Source organism: Cryptomeria japonica, chromosome 9 (genome assembly GCF_030272615.1).
Source record: "Cryptomeria japonica chromosome 9, Sugi_1.0, whole genome shotgun sequence".
NCBI classification, from domain to species: domain Eukaryota; kingdom Viridiplantae; phylum Streptophyta; class Pinopsida; order Cupressales; family Cupressaceae; genus Cryptomeria; species Cryptomeria japonica.
In genome coordinates, this window is record NC_081413.1 from 650,419,855 (window position 1) to 650,428,121 (window position 8,267).

An 8,267-nucleotide genomic window follows, 5' to 3' on the forward strand; every position below is an offset into this window, starting at 1 on the left:
TAGAATAATTAGGCTTAGATAATTAAATAAATAAAATGACTGGACAATTTTAGGTGTCTACATTTTGCCCCTCTTTGAGACAATGCGGCTTGTCGCGTTGTTTCAAAGAAGATAAGATGAACTGATACAGAGTTGCCCCAGTATGGGAATGATATGCCCCCTCGAGATATTGGACGAAAATGTCTGAAAAGATTGTAGACAATCTCTCAATAAGAAAGAAAGGCTAGAATGGACTGACCGAATAAAGTGACAAAGTCACGGGATGAGGAAGACTGACTCGGGAAATGAAGGCTAAGGCTAGGGTAGGCTATAAGATAGACCACGGGCAAAAGACATCCTCATTGTCATCTACACCCTCACGAGATCAAAGTGCAGAGCGAGAAAAGAGCAGGAGCAGTCAGCAGCGATGGCTTTCATGCATAGATTCGACCGTGTTTGCTGATTCCAGAGGCTAGCAGAGGCAGGAGAGCCGGTAAGTACCACCAAACCTCCTCGTACTTTGACGTATTTATTTTTGTCATTAATGCATGCTAGTTAGAGCAATAAATGCGCTTAGGAATAGGGTACAAAAAAGTCTAAAATCGTGTAACCGCGTCTGCGTTGGTACCAGGCGCGTCTGTGTCGGTGACAGGCACGTCTGTGTCTGGAACCGCGTCTATGTCAAATGCGGGCGCGTTTATGTCATGCAGAGGCGTTTGTGTTTCAAAGTCGCGTTTATGAAAAATATAGGCACGTTTATGTCATACAGGTGCGTCTGTGTTTTTTAGGCGCACTTGTGAAGTCTATAGGCGCGTTTGTGAGTTAAAAGCGCGTTTATGTCCGAAAATGCAAGGTTGTGTCTTCTAGGTCAAATCGGCAGTTCTGTGATGAACATACGTTGTCGATTGGATAAGCTGCTGAGAGGATACACTCAAGCAGGTCCTCTAGGAAGACTAGAATAGATCAAGGCACTTTGTGATGAACAGGGAGTACCCAAAGTATGAGCAGCACTTTGTGATGAACAGGGAGTGCAAATTTGAGTAACACTTTGTGATGAACAGTGAGTGTCACACACGTAGTACTTTGTGATGAACAGGGAGTACTACTAGGATAGAAGCAACACTTTGTGATGAACAGTGAGTGTCACTAGGATAGATAACCATATGCATTTAGATAACAAAGTAGCATTTTGTGATGAACAGTGAATGCCACCATGACTGACATGATTGATTTGCTTGACTGCAGGAGTACTCGCCTATGTTGGAGTCACGGGAGAGATTCCCATCGACTCAGAGATTGCGACCTGAGCTGACAGCTGAGGAGCGAGCTGCCATCGAGGAGATGGGCTTGAGACATGTGCTATATGTGCCTGAGTTTCGGGCAAACATGGGACTGTTGACTGCACTTGCCAAGAGATGGCATTCTGAGACATGCACTTTCCATTTGCTGATGGGTGAGATGACAGTCACCCTTGAGGATGTATATAGGATTCTGCGGGTGCCGATCGATGGAGATTTGATCCCCTACGATCGAGATGGAGACCGGGAGGCATTGAGACGGGTATTTTAGGACCCTAGATTAGAGATGAGGGCAGGACACGTGGCATGGGACACCATGACAGCCACAGGGTTAGCATTGTCGGCAGTGATCGGAGGGGCTATCAGTGGGTTCTTGTGTCCGGATAGGGCGACACGGGGATTGGCAGTGGGCTGGGGTGGAGCACTGGACACACTGGTGACACAGCACACCAGATATGCTTGGGGACCATGTGTGTTGGCCCACTTATATTATGAGCTTCACCAGTTTGTATACCATGGGTCAGTTGGATTGGGCTGCGGGGTGACACTACTGCAGGTTTGGGCTTACGAGCATCTGCCGATTACCCGATCGATACACTTCAGGGGTAGAGGTCATGGACGCAGCTTTGTTCATTTATATGACATGATCACCTCGCAGCCGCGGATTGGCAGGTTAGAGCATTGGCGGCGAGTGATAGATGACATTGATGTAGTCATCTGGAGACCGTATCTAGGATGCGAGGAGTGGGAGGATGACGCAGTGGAGCTACCCTACACCTTCCGTAGCAGGTACCTGATTGGGCGGACGCCCTATATATTAGAGAGACAGCTGGTGGACAGGGTATGCAGGCAGTATGACAGGATCCAGAGGATGCCATGAGGCTCGGGTATGTATGCCCGTATAGTTAGGGATCAGGCGCAGTTTGAGCCTTTATTGTCATATGATCAGGCGCTGACACAGCTGGCAGAGATGGTGCCCGTACCCTGGGATATGTGGCCAGAGATCGAGGACGCTGGGATGGATGCAGAGTATGCAGCATATTGGGCAGCGCATCCCTTCCCCCGATTGACAGATCCAGGAGAGCTACTGGATGGAGATGGAGGAGGAGATGATGATGATGATGGTGGGGGTGATGGGGGTAGAGGCCGACGGCGGTGGAGGGGAGTAGTTGTGGAGAGGCGAGTTGCACCTCGGAGAGAGGGTGGGGAGGAGAGACCGGCTCAGGTGGTGAGGGGTCGCGGTGGATTGCCCTTACAGGTACCAGCAGCACAGGGTCCCAGGCAGGTACAGAGACAGGGACAGGTACAGGGACAGGTGCCAGCACAGGCACCCGCAGAGGGAGAGCCACAGGCAGAGGCAGAGGGGGCTGACCGAGAGGAGGATGAGCTAATTGAGCTCAGGGAGATCTGCCAGGGACAGGCAGATGAGATACAGGAGCTGGAGAGGGAGAGGGATCGACTCAGGACGAGGCTCAAAGATATTGAGCGGGAGAGAGATCAGGCCATCCAGCGCTATACCGAGGTTGAGACAGCACTGAGGGCAGGGAGACAGGCGGCGGAGGACACAGGGGCAGGATATGCATATGTCCTGCGGGCCGGAGAGGAGATAGGGTACTGGAGGGACCTCTACTATGGTGCAGTGCCAGCAGATCAGTGGGCGAGGAGCTTCCATAGACCGTCACGTACAACGACAACTATGGGAGGGAGTCGGAGGAGGCAGGCATCTAGTGGTGGGGTCATGGGTCCTCCACCACCACCAGATAGAGGGGGCAGGCGGGATGATCCTGGGGCGGGTCCTTCGAGGGCTCAGATTCCGTCGAGGCCAGGCGGCTCTGAGGGAGGGAGTTCATCATAGCCTTAGAGGACTCCCTATGTATCAGTATTGTACCATTCTTTTGTATTGTAGACACCTGCGGGTGATTGTAGCCATATGATTTTTTTTTGACATCATTGTATCATGACACTTTTGATTATATATATGAGATGATTCATCTTTGCGGTAGCTATATGCATGTATACCTATGTGATGAGATTTTCTTATGTGATGCTTATGATATGGATGCAAATATCTATATGATGCAATGCAATATTTATTTTTTTTGTTCGTTTATGTTTTATATGTGTATGCATGATGCAAATGTGAATGTAAGTAATGCAGATGAATATGATAATGCAAATGTAAATTGTGCTAACAGGTGTTGTGTGCAGGATGTGATGCAGTTGTGATATCTATATGTATGTATGAAATGCTTATATGTGGTAATGTAGGTGCAGCTACATGAAATGCAAATGTTTTTGGTGTGTCATTATACTCAGTCATGTGATAGCAGGCTACGCGGACTCGAGAAGGACGATGGAAGTCAATCAAGAAAGGGGGATGGAAGATAGAAGATATGAAAGTGAAAGAGCTTCTTGTGCGTTATCATCATTGAGCTTTATTATGGCAAAATAGGTTATGACAATCGAGGCATATGTTCGACCCAGAAAGTCATTGTACCTGTTTGCATGGAGATAAGACAGTCACAAACAAGGAATGCCCTAGTTCACACTAGACTCGCAGTGTCCTCCTATCCTTGGACAAGTCATAGCATTACTAAGAGACAATCCACAGACAACAAATACAAATAGGTGACGATACCCCATCTTCGCCTTTCTAGTCAAAGACATCCTGGAGATAGAATCTCTAGTCAGAGACATCCCAGAAAAGCTAAAAGACATGTCACCAAAAGATAAAATCAAAAGAAAACCAAGACTCGATACCAAAATCCACTGTAGTCCTCAAGTTTAGTGTCTCTTGTCACTTGTATAAGTCTTATTTGATTGTGGTCACAATGTTTACTTTCACAGAAAGGATAGATAGCACTGAACCATAATGTTGTCTGAGTGTGTTGAAGCCCATTGTTGCTGTTGTGTCTCATCTGAAATTGACTAAATCCATGAAATTGATACTTTATTGTGGAGAAGATGAAACTTTATTGCGGATTGTGTGCGGATAGACTGAAGGAAGCTGGAAGAAACTATACTCCTCAAAACATGTGATGTTCTTAGTTCCACACCCATTACTAGACGTAGGATTTGCCTTAGCCACAGATAGGATCTAATTTATTATGGATGGAAAGGGATGAAAAGGAATGTTTATTATGAATGGCTAACCAATCTTGGGTAGATCAATAACAAGCCATGATGGGAATGGGTAAGTTTATTATGAACAAATTGGTCGTGAGTGTGTGCAAAGTGAAGTGATGAAAGAGAATCCTGAAGGATGAAGGAGCAATGTCTCTACGCATGGCGCTGGTGACCCAGTTTTCACCATGGTACTTGCCCAGGGCGCCACCGAAGTGGTTTTCACCGTTGGACGAAATTATTTCTCTTTACTTTTTTCGATTTTCAATGTTTTTTTTTGTGTCACAAGGCGCCTATTTGCCAGGTTTTCACCAAGTAACGATTTTTTTTGTTTTATAATTTTTTTGTATTTTTGAATTTTTTTGATTTTTTTGCATTTTTGAATTAGGATATTCCGAAGAGCTATGTGTAGAACCTGCGAAGGTGCATGCTGTTGATAGGATCCTCCAAAGGTTCACCTTCTATAGTTGAGAGCTGATATGCACCAGATCCATATGCGGCTATAATGATGTAAGGACCAAGCCAGTTTGGTTCGAAATTGCCCTTCTCTCTGTCTTGTTGATTCTTGGTTTTCTCTGAGAACCAAGTCACCTACCTCAAATGTGCGAGGCTTGACCTTGTGATTGTAGCTGCGACTCATTCGTTGTTGGTAAGCCTTGAGATGATTAAAAGCAGTTTGTCTCCGTTCATCCAGCAATTCTAATTCTTGTAAGCGAGAGACCCTGTAGTCTTCATCAGTGATGATGTTTTGCAAAGAGACCCGTAAAGAGGGTAACTCGACCTCAATAGGCAAGATGGCTTCAGAACCATAGACTAGTGAATAGGGCGTAGCTCCTGTAGGTGTACGGACGCTTGTGCGGTAGGCCCAGAGTGCAGGATTGAGTTGGATATGCCAATTACGGCCAGCGTCGTCGACTGTCTTCTTGAGGATTTTAAGGATTGTTTTATTAGACGCCTCAGCTTGGCCATTACCTTGGGGGTAGTATGGTGTGGAGAAACGATGGGAAATATGGAAGCGGTCACAGAGTTCGCGAACATCCTGATTTTTGAAGGGATGCCCGTTATCAGTGATAATGGAAACAGGAATACCATATCGGCAAATGATATAGTTAAGGATGAAGGTAGCAATTTTTTTTCCCGTAACTTGTGTGAGAGGCACGGCTTCAATCCATTTTGTAAAATACTCTGTGGCTGTGATAATGAATTTATGACCATTAGAGGAAGGAGGGTGAATCTTGCCTATGAGATCGAGTCCCCACTGACAAAAGGGCCAAGGAGACGCAAGTGGTTGTAGTTCTTGTGCTGGCGCATGTATGAGGTCTCCATGAATTTGACATTGCTTACATTTCTTGACAAACTGATATGAGTCTTTTTCCATATTGGGCCAGTAATATCCAGTCCTAATGAGTTTCTTGACCAAGGTAGGACCACTAGCATGTGGACCACATAGCCCTTCATGCACTTCCCGTAACGCAATCTGAGCTTCGTCGCTTTCTAAACATCTAAGAAGAGTGCCATCTAGACCTTGCCGGTATAGGATATCAGCTAAAATGACATATCGAGAGGATTGGTGAATGAAAGTACGACGTTGGTTATTTGATAGATCAGGAGGTAAAGTATTGTCGCGAAGGTATGTGAAGATGGAACCATATAACTGGGATTCAGGACCAACAACACATATCATCTCAGTAGGCATTATCTCATATGAAAGGACCAAAAGGTTATCCACCAAGAACTCATAGCGGGTCTCGTTTGGAGGTAAATCAATCAATGAAGCAATCGTAGCCATGGCATCTGCGGCGCGATTCTGCTCTCTTGGTATCTGCTCAAAGTCTATCTTTGTAAAGTGTTGTTTCAGATCATCCACCATTTGTTTATAAGGCATTAAATTTTCATCTTTTGTTTGATAATCACCAGTTGCTTGACGGATAACAAGTTGGGAGTCTCCAAAAACACGAAGTTCCTGGATCTTCCATTGAACTGCAATTCGTAATCCTGTTGTTAATGCCTCATATTCCGCTATATTGTTAGTGCAAGGAAATGATAAGCGGTATGATTTTGGTATAGAATCCCCTTGAGGAGTTATAAAGAGGATGCCAGCTCCTGCCCCATGCTGTGTGTATGAGCCATCGAAGTACAGTTGCCATGGCTTTACATGTGACACTGTTAAAATGGATTCATCTGAAAATTCTGAATTTAGAGGAACATCATCTATCATGGGAGCATTTGTTAATTGATTTGCGATGGCTTGTCCTTTTATTGCTTTTCTGTCCACATACTCGATGTCGAATTCACTCAGTATCATTACCCATTTGGCCAGTCGCCCAGTAAGCGTTGCCTTATTGAGAAGGTATTTCAACGGATCTATCCTTGCAACCAACTTAGTCTTATGAGTGAGCATGTAATGTCGTAATTTCTGTGAAGCAAAGACCACGGCGAGACATGCGCGCTCAATTGGTGTGTAGTTTAGCTCGTATCCCATCAATGTGCGACTGATATAGTATACTGCTTTTTCCTTGCCCCCAGCAATTTGTTGTGCTAAGAGTGCCCCCAGTGCTGTTGGAGTAGCTGATATGTATAGTAGCAGTGGTTGATCTGGAACTGGTGGCATCAGAACTGGTGGATTTAGGAGATAGTCTTTGAGCGTCTGGAAAGCCTGTTGACAGTTGTCATCCCATTTGAATTTGATGTTTTTATGTAGTAGGTGCTGAAAAGGATTACACTTATCGGCTAGTTGTGCTATGAATCTTTGTATGGACTGGAGTCTGCCTTGTAAGGATCGAAGTTGACTGATATTTCTTGGTGGTTGCATTTCCAAGATAGCTTTGACTTTTGCTGGATCCGCTTCAATTCCTCTTTTGGACACAATGAATCCTAGGAGCTTCCCTGAGGTTACTCCAAAGACACATTTCTTGGGGTTTAATCTTACTTTGTATTTTTCCAACCGATCAAAGGCAACTGAAAGTATGTCCAAATGTGTATTTTTGTCTATTGATTTGACCAAGAGATCGTCAACATAATCTTCCACAGTTACATGCATGAGATCATGGAAGATAGTGGTCATTGCTCTTTGATATGTAGCACCTGCATTCTTTAACCCGAAAGGCATGACATTCCAGCAGAAAGTTCCCCACGGACAAGTAAATGTTGTTTTATGTTGATCCTCAGGTGCAATTCTTATCTGATTATAGCCAGAGAATCCATCCATTAATGATAGCATTTCATGACCTGCCGTGAGATCAACAATCAAGTCAATGTTTGGTAATGGGAAGTCATCCTTTGGACAAGCTTTGTTGATGTCTCTGAAATCTGTGCAAATTTTGATGTTGCGATCTGGTTTACTGACAGGTACCAAGTTAGAGATCCATTCAGGATAATCAATTGGACGTATGAATCCGACATCGAGTAATTTCTCAAGTTCTGCTTTGACTAGTAATGCCACTTGTGGATGCATTTTTCTTGATTTCTATTTTATTGGTTTTGCCCCCGGTTTGACCGTCAGATGATGCATTACCAAATCCGGATTTAGTCAAGGCATATCAGCATATGACCATGCAAAGTTGATTTGTCGCTCTTTGAAGAAACTTATGAACTTTGACCTTTCGGACTCTGTCAATGATTGAGCTAAGAATATGTTGTGTGGAACCTCCTCTGTGCCGATGTTTGTTTTGATAGTCTCCTCTACCAACATGGATGATTTTTCCTCATATGATGCTGGGAGAATGTCGAGCCTTCCATCTTCGGGTGCCTCAGAGAGGTTTTCACCCTCAAATACGCCCTTTCTTTTTACCTTTTTGGGGTCAGATAGCGCCACAGTGTGGTTTTCGCCATAAGACCCTTGATTTGTTCTTATTTTCACATTTTTGC